Genomic DNA, 11396 nt, shown 5'->3' with positions numbered 1-11396 from the left:
GAGAGCTGCCTGTATCAGTGAGGCTCCCGTTAGTCCATGTAGATGTGGAAGATGTTCTTACATTGAGCACATGTCGGAGAGAAGGGATCGGGCTTGTTTATTCACTGAAAACCCTTGACTGTCCTAAGTAATTGGCTGTAGTGGCTTGTGGTATCTTCTCCAGAACCCAGCATATTCAAAGCAAACCACTGAATCAGGCTGAAACCTTGCTTAGTCGGTTGACTTTAAGATCTGACAGACAGCTCAATTCCATGGTCTGGAATTTTTTTTTTTGTACTACTGTTTTTTTTACTGCAAGTGCTATCAGCTTTGCTGTGGAGCTCATAATTGCAGAGTAAAATACAAGTCTCAAAGTAAATACAAGCTCAGTGAGCTCTGCTGGTGAACTGAACCACCCAGGAGCTGTCAGATGGCTGCTGGTTCCAGACTGAAGCTGGTAACATTCCTGATGACATACTTGGCGTAGACCCCACAAGCAGAGTTAGCAGTAAACATGCCCAAGCAACACAGGTCTGCTAAGCACACAAGTTTTATAACTCTTGAGTATAACAAAGGCCATGTTACATAGTAAGCTCTACCCCTTCATGTAATTACTAACTCTTACTGCTAAAAATTGAGAACACTTACTGTGCTATTGTACTCCTTATCTTCCACAGGTGAGTTGGAGATCCCATATTCACTGTATTTGTGTCTTCCATATACTGTAGTACGCTCCTGAGCCACGCACTGGCTGTTGAATTGCTACGCCCTGCTTGGTTCACTCTTAAGTAGAAGCTGGAACCAGTTAAAGTATGTCTCATCGTTGTTGTTGTAACTGGGAAGATCTTTTTGGAGAGCAAAAGTATTAATACCGTGGGGTTAGTGACCAGCATAGAGCTAGTAGGGTGGGGCAGGTGGTTTCTGGTCCCCACTGACAGTGTATTTAAGAATGGTTACAGTAGTTTGTCTTAAGCTCACTGCAGGAGGATATGAACTATTTCTCAGATAAAATATCACTTTCCTCTGACGGCCTTAAGCCTTCAGTAACCACCCTCTTGTGGTATGTTACCAAAGTTAGAAGCCTTTCAGGTTGGGGTCTCATCCCAGTGACACAGAGATGTTTTTCAGTGGTTTTTTTCTTAAGCCAAGGAGGCTGTAGCTCTGTGCTGTGGCCTTGGGCTTCTAGTCATATGATATGGGAACACCTAGACAGCCCCTCTTGTTTTAGACTGACCTTCCTTGGAAGGACAGTGTTTGTTCTGTGATAGTGTGTCTGTCTCTCTAGGTACAGACTGCACTTCTTGATAGCTTTTTTTTTAACTCTTGTAAGAGGGTTGGGGGCAGAGATAGACAACTGAAACAACCAAAGCTGGGGAAGGGGGAACGCTTATAAACTTGGAATCCTAAGCTCAGGTCTTAGACTGCGGTGGGATCTGTTCCCAGCGAGTACCATAGGGAAGCAGCTGTTCCTCTTGATGTGCAAATAGGTAGCGAGTGTACACACTCCACTGCTGTCTCGACATCTGTTTACCCTACTTTGTATTTCTAGTTCTGAGGCAGAAACCTTTTATCTGCTCTGGACTCTTCTTTACGTCACTGTTTCCAAAACACAATGATAGATACAAATCTAGCAGTTAAAAAAAGCTGGGCCTGGCAGAGGAGGAAGAAGTAAAAAGCACAAAGAGGTTAGTAAAAGCTGTTTTCGCTGAGGCCCTGTTCAGCGAGGCATTCGTGCGAGTGCTGTACGTTGCTGCTTCAGGTCCTACACAGCAAGTTTCTTGGGCTTGTTTTCCACAGAGGGTGGGGGTAGAGGTGGTGGCTTTCCAAGTCTGCCTGAATGCAAATAAATATCTGAGAAGGCTCTTAATACATGCACAGGTGTCTTCACAGAGGGAATGTGCGTCTGACCCATGTGTAATGGTAAAAAGGGAGGAATGAACTGAAGAGCCACCAGCTTGGTGAGTAGGTTAGCTTAGAGCCCTGAGAAGCTGATCAGCAGAGCACTCTTAATGTTACATCCCACACTGTGCTCTCTTGACTCTAATAACGGCATTAGCACCAAAGCAACATGCAGTAAGATGGTAGAATTTCTTTCCTTGTAGGTCGCCGAGCTATTCGGTGTACCACTTGTGTGTGCAGATGCTCCGCCGCCGTTTGCGGAGCTGACGGAAGCCTTTCCAAAGCATTGGTGGGGATTAATCACTGCAGAGATTTGGAAAGTTTTATTCTGTGCTCCAGCTGTCCTGGCTAACAGTTGCCTTGATTTAACCTGTTAACATCTGAGACCAAGGCAGAGTGTCTTCTCCACACGTGCAGAGCAGACCTTTGTTTTTTGGAATCTGTGCTGTGCCGCAAAAGGCTTGCAGTGAAGAAAGCGTGGCTCTGACTGTAAATAAATCCTCTCAGATTCCAGTTGCACAACCAAAGGAATTCAGCAAATTCCTATTTTTCTAACCATAATGCTCCCTCATTTTAACAGTCTTCAAATTGGCAAATCTCATCTTACACTGCCTTGAAAGTAACGGACAAGAAGTTTTTATTCTGGCTTGCAAATGGCTGGTTGTGCTTGTTACAGATGCCTCAGCACTGTGGCTTTGACCATGCGGCTGCAGCGATCTGTACGCTGGCTCCCCCTGCGCTGCCTTTGCATGTGTCCGACTCGTTTCTCAGGAGCGGTGAGTTGTTCCCGAACCTGTAGCTCTGGGTTTCTATGGGGCATCGACTCAACCCTTTGTCTACCTAGATCTTTTTGCTCTTGCATTTGCTTCCTTACCTGGGGCGGGGGGGAACCCTGCGTCCTGCAGTGCTCACTTACTCTGTTCGGTATCTGTGTCGATAAGTGGAAAAAAATCTTAACATTCCACCTCACCAAGTGTCTGGCTCTCACTGCTAGCCCATCGCTCTTTGTAATTTTATAACTGCCTAAGAAATTAAATCTGTGTTGTGATAAGTATTCTGTGTCTTCTTCCTTTTGTTTGCTGCTTGGAGATGGGGCCAGAGAAGTTCAGGGTGATGCTACCTGTGTTCTGTGCTGTGGCCCAAACGGAAACGCCAGCAGTAATAAGCCCTCAGTCCTAGCTGTGCTTTGTAGCTAGAAAGGTAGAAAGACCCTGTCAGCTTGGGTTTTCCCTGTGGGAAAGGGCAAGCTGAGTTTCTCCTGGCATTATTTTGCTTTCAAATGTAATTTTTACTCTTGTTCCTCCTTAAATCTCTTCCTCAGGGACTTGCACTCATGCATTTTTCTCCTCTTCCTTAGGCAAGTTTAGATAACTTCCTTTATTCTTTCTTTTATGGGTTGCATCTGAAGCAGCGCTTTCAAATACGTGCTCCACTCATGGTGCTGTCACTCCAAGCTTGTTCTGTCACTCCAAGCTTGTTGCTTCTTGCCCTCAAGCCCAGGAGGAAGATCTGGAGCGAGCCCATGCAGATAGGTGAGGAGGCATCTCCTGCTTCTGTATGTGTCCTGCCTTTTGCAAAGCCACGATAAACACTGATCGGGGAGGACGAGAGGAGGAAAAAGCCTTTCTGCTCTTGCTAGCAATGGTGGAGTGTGTGATGATGAGACTCCTTGTTCTCCTGGGTGACTGTTTCATAGCAAGGCCTCAGCTGTGATGCCGCAGAGGTCTCCTCTCCTGATTTAGCTCTGGAGGGCAACGATGTCCTGCTGGTGCCATCTGTGAGCCTCCATTTGCTTCAGGCAAAATAGGCTATGTTAGCTCAGATGAGTGTTTCTAAACTGTTCATGCGGCTGCTGGTGATGTTTCCCATCTTCTGCCTGGAGCAAACTGAAGATCTGAGAGAAGCTGCTAGTGGATTCAGCAAGTGGCAGCAACTTCCAGCCGCAGTGGCGATACCAACAACTCCTCTGTTCCCTGTGCCTGTGCCGGATGTGATCATCCAGACCCACTGATGTTTCGGGAGGTACGAAAGCCCCTCTCTGCCTGCTGTAAGAGAGCAAAGCAGAATATTCTCCAGAAAGCATGGGAAAAGTCATAAGTCATGGGTCAAACCCAGCCCTGAACTAGACAGCCAGCATTGTGTTTGGATCAGCAGTCTCCTGTCTGCTGTTACCGAGTCTGGCCAGTTAAGCCTGAATTCCCAGGGAAGGGACTAAGAAATCTCATCTCCGATTATTTATTACAAGAGTAGACATGGACTCGTGCCTGTGTTCCTTCCCAGCGCACTTCCTCTTGATAGTGAGTAGGCTTTGGGGTTTATCTGTGCTGCAGTGGTCTACCAAGCAATCAGGTACTGAGACCCTTTGCTTTGCAGGACCCAAGATGAAATAACTCGGAGCAAGAGCACAATTCTGGTGTAATGGGCCCAACTTCATGGGCACCGGGCAGAGCGGCTCTGGCAGGCTCACGCTGGTTTGCAGCAGACCTCCTTTGATGAAGCATCACGATTTTTTAGAGCAAGCAGATAGAAAGCGGGTGCTGGGGGAGTGGCAGGCAGAGGGGAGCACTGTCCCTGCTCTGATCCTGCCCCTGTTTGGGAGAAACTTGTCCTGCTGCAGCACCTGCTCCTGGCTGAATGCTCCCCCCTCCCTGAGCATGCACCTCTTGCGTGCCCCATCTAACCTGGCCCCAGATGGCTCTCAGCCAGGCCCTTGGCAGAGATTTCTTTATCTAATTAACCATGTGTTGTGAGCTAATGAGGGCTTTGCCCAGCCTGCTGGAGTTGAGGAAATCTGATGCCTGCTGTTCCAGCACCGTATTATGTTTGGTTGGGTTTTTTTTTCAGCAGTGAGTTTTGTTAAGTTACAGGTTATAATAAAGGATTTGGACATCACTGAGCCCAGGTAAGTCCAGAAAATAGCCTAGAGCCTTTTGACAGTATTTTGATATTCTGGATACTATTTTGCAGGGGCGAGGCAGGGTTGTGTTAGCCCCTGACCTGGACTTGTGCATTGCTGGGGAGCACCAAGGCACACGGTGAGCGGACCCACCTTGCCCACGTGGTGGGTACAAACTATCACCTCCGGGTGCCAGCGTGACATGTACCCGCTCAGCACCTCTCGCTGAATGGGGCCAGCTGCACCCTCCTTGCTGCCCTCCCCGTGCGGCGCAGGGGAGTGGTGCTGGGCAAAACCCTTCACCATCTAGTCCCTCGGCAGCTCCAGATCGGGACTGATAAGCGATTTTATCGGTGGAGGGTAGTCAGAGCGACGTCCCAGCGGAAGCCTGGCCCTTCTGATTGTGAAGGCAACAGTACTGGGGCCTGGGGGGCTGTGCTCGGCCCCAGGGCAGCTGCTAGAGTGGGGTGTAGGGACTCCAGCCTCCCTGCTCCTTCCCCAGCACCATCCCAGCCTTTTCCCCCCTGAGCATCCCTGCTCCTTCCCTTGTTCCCTCTTGCAGCGTCTCTCTGCCCAGTTCTGCAGCACCTTTTGTGCATGCTCAGGGCACCTTCTCTGCACTGGTGCAGACTCAGACTAGAACAAGTTGGGGCTGGGGGGGGGTGCGGAGGGCCCTTGGCTGCTGCCTGTGCCACAAGCCTCCAGCGTGGGAAAGCTGCTGGGAGGCTGCAGAACGAGCTTAGTGGCTGCTGGGCTGGGCTGGGGGCCATGGCGGGGCCAGGCCACAGCAGAGCGGTGGTGGTTTTGGCTATGTCTTCAAACCAGGGGGGTAGCCTGGCACTGCACGACTCTGCACATCGTATTGCAGCTTTTGAAATTGGGCCCTGAGCCCGAGTCCTGGCAGGAGGGGGCGAAGCTCTGGGTTTTGCCTGTCCCCACAACCTCTGCTGTTGGCTGAAGTCTGGAGCGGGTCTGGTTTGTAGGGAAATGCAAACCCTACGCCGTGAGCCCTCCCTACGCACCCTCAGGGTAGAGGGGTGTCTGCTCCAGGTGCCCCATGGGGCCCCCCTGCCCCACGCTTGCTCTGTATGGGCAACAAGAACAGCAAAATCGCAGAAAGCATCTCTTCTCCCCCAAAAACAATTTTGAAAATGAAAGCGGGGAGGCAGAGCTGGGAAACCTTATCTCGCTCCTTTTTAACGTTTCAGGTAGGAAACGGCCTTTTGCATCTCCCAGGACAAAAGGCAATTTGCATTTCAAGAGGTCAGGATGTAGCTATTTCTTCTTACCATCTGAAATGAGTTATTAAAAGTCTATGTGGAAACAAAACAACACATGCAGGGAAAGATGGCCTCTGCAGGCTCAAATTAACTGCTGCTGTCATCCCTGATTTCCCTGCTGCTGCCAGAGGATGCTGAATCGAGGAGGTGCAAAACCACGACCTCCTCTGTACGGCTGGAGCTGCGCCAGCCATGGGGCAGCTGCTGGGCTCAGGGGGACGGGGGTGTCCCTTGGGACGCGGGGGGGGGCTTTGCACCCCGTTGCTGTGCACAAGCTCGGCTCTAGAAAGGGTGCTGCGGCAAGGATAACTCGATAAGCATCTCCCTGCAACCCCTGCCGCCCCGCTCGCTACCAGCTCCCACGCTTGCCCGGGAGTGCGACCTCAGCCTGGCCCTGGCAATCCAGTTCTGCCTAATGAAAAGTCTCTGCCAGCCCCGAGCTGGGCCGGGCTTTGCTGGGCGCTGCTCGCTTTGTTTTCTCAGCTGCTGCCTCTGCCCTCCCCGAGCTCACCGCTGCCGCTTATTTGTATTAGAGTTTGCATTAGCAGATGCACTCTGGGATATTCAATTACCCAGAAAGAGCTGTAGCAACGCAAGCCTTTGCTGGAGCCATCAAGGGGATTGGTTTGGGGTGTTTTTTTCCTTGGTTTTGGGTGGTGGTTTGTTTTGGGGTTTTTTTTAACTTGCTTTTAAAAGAGACGTGCGGGGGGGTAAAGTGGTGGCATTGAAGTAAAAAAAAAAAAAGTGAAGTAAAGAGGGGGAGAAATAAGTAAATAATCCAGTTTATGAAATGGAATGGCCGGGTAGAAAAATGATCTCCGGGAAGAAAGCAGCTCCCAGGGCTATTTTTAGCTCTTCTGTTTCTTTTTCGCTATCCCCCCCCGCCCAGCGCAGGCTGGGGCTCTGGTGCATGTCAGTCCCGCTGCTCTCCCTCGCCTCTTGAGTGCCAGGTGATGCTTTTGTTTATTTTTTTTTATTATTATTGTGGGGCGGTTTTTTTGCATCTTATTTCTAGCGTGGAGGCAGGGGGCAGGGCAGCCGCAGGCAGGAGCGGCCGCGCAGGCAGCGCCCTCAGCCCCTGCTGGGAAAACGGGGGGACACGCAGGCCGGGGGAGGGGGCGGCGGGGGCCTGGGGCGGCAGTGGTGTTATCCCCGCGCTGGACTTGGGGGGCCGCCCCTTGGTCCCGGCAGCTTCAGGGACGGCTGTAACCGCCCCCCCCCCCGCAGCCTGGGCGGGCGCAGGCGCTGAGCTCCCCGCGGCTCCAGCGCGGGTGTCACGTTTGGTGGGTTTTCGTCCTTCGTGAGCTCCAGCGGGTCCTCCCCGTCCCCGTGGGTCCTCCCCCTCCCCGCGGGTCCCCGCGCTGCTCGCCCCGTCCCGGCAGAGCTTTCTGCACAGGCGCTCGGCGCTGCAGCCTTCTCCTTTCGCAGGCATCCCTCCCCGCCCCGCACCCTCCCTCGGCCCCAAATCTCCCACCGCATCCCCCCCGGCTGGCGCTGCTGCCCCGGGAGCCCTCTCCCCGCATCTCCCCCGTCGCCGGCTCCCTCCGAGTGGGCGTCCGCGCGGGCTCCCATCTTTGTGCCTCGATGGACGAAATACAGAATTCTTTTATTATTCAATTAGGAATTTAACACACAATCAGGTGATCGCTTTAAGAGGATTTCCTATAAGAGAGGATTTGAATAACCGGGTTATGAGTAATATATTCCCTTAACTGGTTTACTCCTTTATCAGATTTTTTTTTTCCTAAGCACTTTAATGCATTTACTTTCCCATTGTCGATGCTTTTCTCCGCACTCTTCCTCCCTCCCCGAGCTTATGCAAATCCCCCGTAAGGCGTTTAACGCGCCGTGTGTGTCGATAGTGCCGAAATCTTCGCGACGGCATTAGGCTTCATGCATGCCCCGGCTGATTAAGAGGGGTGGTGGGGCCAGCCCGGCCACCCAAGCCCCCTTTCAGCCCACGCCATGGGGCCGGGGAAGGGGCCTCCGGGCTGGGAGCTGCATTTTTCGAGAGAAAAGGCTGGAGCTGAAAGTAGCTCTTTTCTTTTGCAGGGCGAAACGTGAATAGGGAGCGCGGGGCTGCCCTGTCGCTCAGCTTTCGGGGTGCTGGGGTGTGCGCGGAGGTGTTAAACTGGTGGGGGGAAACTGGGGGTGGGATGTGAGCAGAGGAGGAAGAGGAGGGTGGCAAAATAACCCACAAGCCAATCTCGGCATTCATTTGCTTGCACAGCGCCCGCCCGTGCGGCACCGGCTGCATGGCCCCTGCGTGCCCACCTGCCTTTTGGAGCCTGGTGGGAACGGCTTTGCGCATCGCCGGTGGGATAAGCAGATTTTTTTCCCACTTATTGTGCTGCTGAGGGCTTAGGTTGGCTCAGCTGGGGGCTCTGCCCATTGCCATGGCGCTGGGCGATGCTGCCCGGCCTCCCTTGTGCCACTGGGTCGCTTTCCTTGCCGGCAGGCCTGGCTTACTGGCCTCTGGGGCTTGTTTTGGGTGGGTTTAATAGCCTTCATGGCTGCAGGAGCCTGATGTACCCAGTGGGTGGGGAAGAAGCCTGGAGCCCTGGCTCTGGGGGATGCAATTGCACCGCTCACCTTGGTGGAGTGTTCACTCTGAAACCTACAGACAGCTGCGTGGACAGTGGAAAAAGGGAAGCATGGGGAGGAGAGCAGCATGTGGTGGCACGATGGGAATAGCTAAAAGGGCTGTGTTGCTGTAACTCACGGTTTCCCCATCGCCAGAGGGGCTCAGGCTTTGTGGCTGCTGGCGAGGCCCTTTGTGAGCCCGGCATGGGGCAAAAAAACCATCCGAGGGTGACTGCCACCATTTTCTCCTTCCAGAGAAAAATCTCTTCCCTCAACCTGGGTCTTTAAATAGCCCGGTGAGTGGGAGCAAGCTGAACCGGCCCTTCTCGGCCGTTGTTTCCTCTGCGCCTGCTGCTGATAGTCTCCTTTTTTATCCCGTCCTGCCAGTCTGCCTGTGCGTGCAGCAATTATGCAAAGTTGCAATCAAGGAGCTGAATTAGCAGCTCATCTTGGATTAATTAGCGATGGATGCAAATCTCTTCCAACAAACAGGGCAGGGGGGTGGAGGGAGGAAGGAATGCAAAGTCTGTGAGTATCCTCTCCGGGTTTCTCCAGCTCTCCCAGGCTGGTTTAGCTGATTTGGAGGCAGGAGGGATGCACAGAGTAGCCCCTTGCAGGAGAATTTGGGGCATCCACATCCAAGAAGTTGGTCCTTAGCCTTGACATGAGGGCTGGGTGCCCCAAAGCTCATGTTCAGCCCCTGGAGTGCCTCCCTGGAGCATTTAAACCCAGTGCTTTGGGCTTAGAGCAACTCCTCCTCCCACACCAGTCCTGTTGCAAAGCCCGGGGAAAACCCAGTTAATCCCTGCGGCCTCCAGTGCCGAGCTCCTGCCAGCACCGGGGATTTCTGTTCACCCGCAACCGGATTGTGACAAACCCCTCCAGTTGCATTGAACAAATTCCCTGGCTACTCCCCGCTTCTCGCAGGCCCTGATAATCCCCCAAGTGTGAGTCCGGCCAAGCGATAACATCCCTGTTTAATCCCCACCGCTTCTGTCCAAAGCCGGCGCTGCCGAGGATGCTCCCGCTGCCGGCACGGTGCGCTCGGCCGCCACTGGGAGCAAACCCCAGGGAAGGATGCAAGGGCTGCGGTGCTATTTAGAGGAATTTTTCCAAGGGAGGATTGCAGGCTCGGGATCAGCCTCCCCTTCCTGTGAAGCGGAAGAGATGGATGCGCAGCGCTCCTGAGAGCATTGAGCGTGGGGGTGTGGGAGGGGGGTGCTCAGATGTTTCACCCTTTTGCCTGGTGTCCCCTGCTCAGCGATCGCGGGTGCGGTGTCCCCTGCTCTGGCGGATGCGGAGGGGACACGGCGTTGGGCACGGAAAGCCCGGGGCACCCTGGCAGGGTGAGCACGGTTTGGTTAAAGAGCCGGGTTTTGCTGCTCCTTAACCAAGGGCCAGCTCTTGTCCCCAGGAGGTGGGGACAGTAGGGACAGACGCTTCCCATGGTCCCCAAGGGTGTAAAGCTGTGGCTTTTGGCAGTGTGGTGGGATGCAGACACCTGAAAGGTCTCTCCTTCCTCTCACCTCTGCAGCAGCAATGATTAATAAATCCTGACTCCGCTGGAAGGGCAAGAAAAAGCCGCAATACAGGGGATTTCTGGAGACCATCCTAATCCAACATCTCCGAGCCAAATGAATCAGCAGCGTCTTATTCCACCCGGCGGGATTAATCAGTGTTCGACCAGGCTCCAGGAAAGCGAGGTGAGGCTCTGAATAGCAAGGAGCCGTGGTGAGGCAGCCGCAGGGCGTGAGCTGGTTCACGGAGCCGAGCAAATCCCTCTTTGTAATCCGGCAAATGCCGCCGGGATGCACCCACTTGTGCTGGGAGCCGTGGGACAGCGGGGAGAGGCAGGGAAAAAGGGAGAAGGCAAAAATACCTCTAAAAAGCTGTTGTTTGGGTGAGGGATGCTCTGTGGTCCATGTTACCCGATGGGAGGGTTCAGGGGGAGACCCCAGGATGGGGCTCTCTGGGCGGGATGTCCCTCCTGCTGTGGGGACCAGGGTGTCTAGGCCAGCTTCGCCCCATCGCACTCGGAGCATCGTGCCTGGCAGGTTTTCCTGGCTGTGGAAGTGGGTCAAGAAGAAACCCAAGGAGCATCCAAGCTCACCGACCTCGAGCCAGCTCCATCAAAGATGAATTATTCAGGGCCAGCTTAAAAAATTGAAGAGCCCAGCAAAACCTGGGGAGAGCCCAGCTCAGGGGACCACCACCCATGTCCCCATCGGGGACAGGCGGCTCAGCCCATCCTCGGGGGCACCTTGGGCACTTTGGGAGGGTGGACAGTGTTGTTTGGGTCTAACATTGCCCTTAGCGATGGGGAAAGCAGAGAGAAAGCACTCGGAGAAGTTCACCCTGATGGATTTATCTTCCCTGTGGTGCCCCATAGCCCTCCAAGCCGTAGCAGTTTCGTCAGGTGCCCCAGCACGGCCCCGTTGCACCCATAGCAGAAATAGCTGAAAGGGAACCCCCTCGTCCCCCAAAATGGGGATCAAGGGGTTTTGTGATTTGAGACAGGACAGTAAAAGTCAAGGGTTTGTTATTTGCCACGAGGTGTTTGGTCGCAGCATCTCCCCGCAGCTCAGTGAGCACCGGGTGCATTTGGGAGCTGAGATGCTCCCCTGAGCTTGGTGACTTTTAAAAGACCCCCCGGCTCCATACCTGGGGCTTCGGGATGGGAAGAGCCGGCTCATGGGGAGAATCCCTGTGGAAGGCGTTGAGCAATGCTGCCTGGCGAGCGCCGAAAAGGCGAGCACACA

This window comes from Phaethon aethereus (assembly GCF_964289735.1).
Source record: "Phaethon aethereus genome assembly, chromosome: 15".
NCBI lineage: Eukaryota > Metazoa > Chordata > Aves > Phaethontiformes > Phaethontidae > Phaethon > Phaethon aethereus.
Note: the sequence above shows the minus strand (reverse complement) of the source record.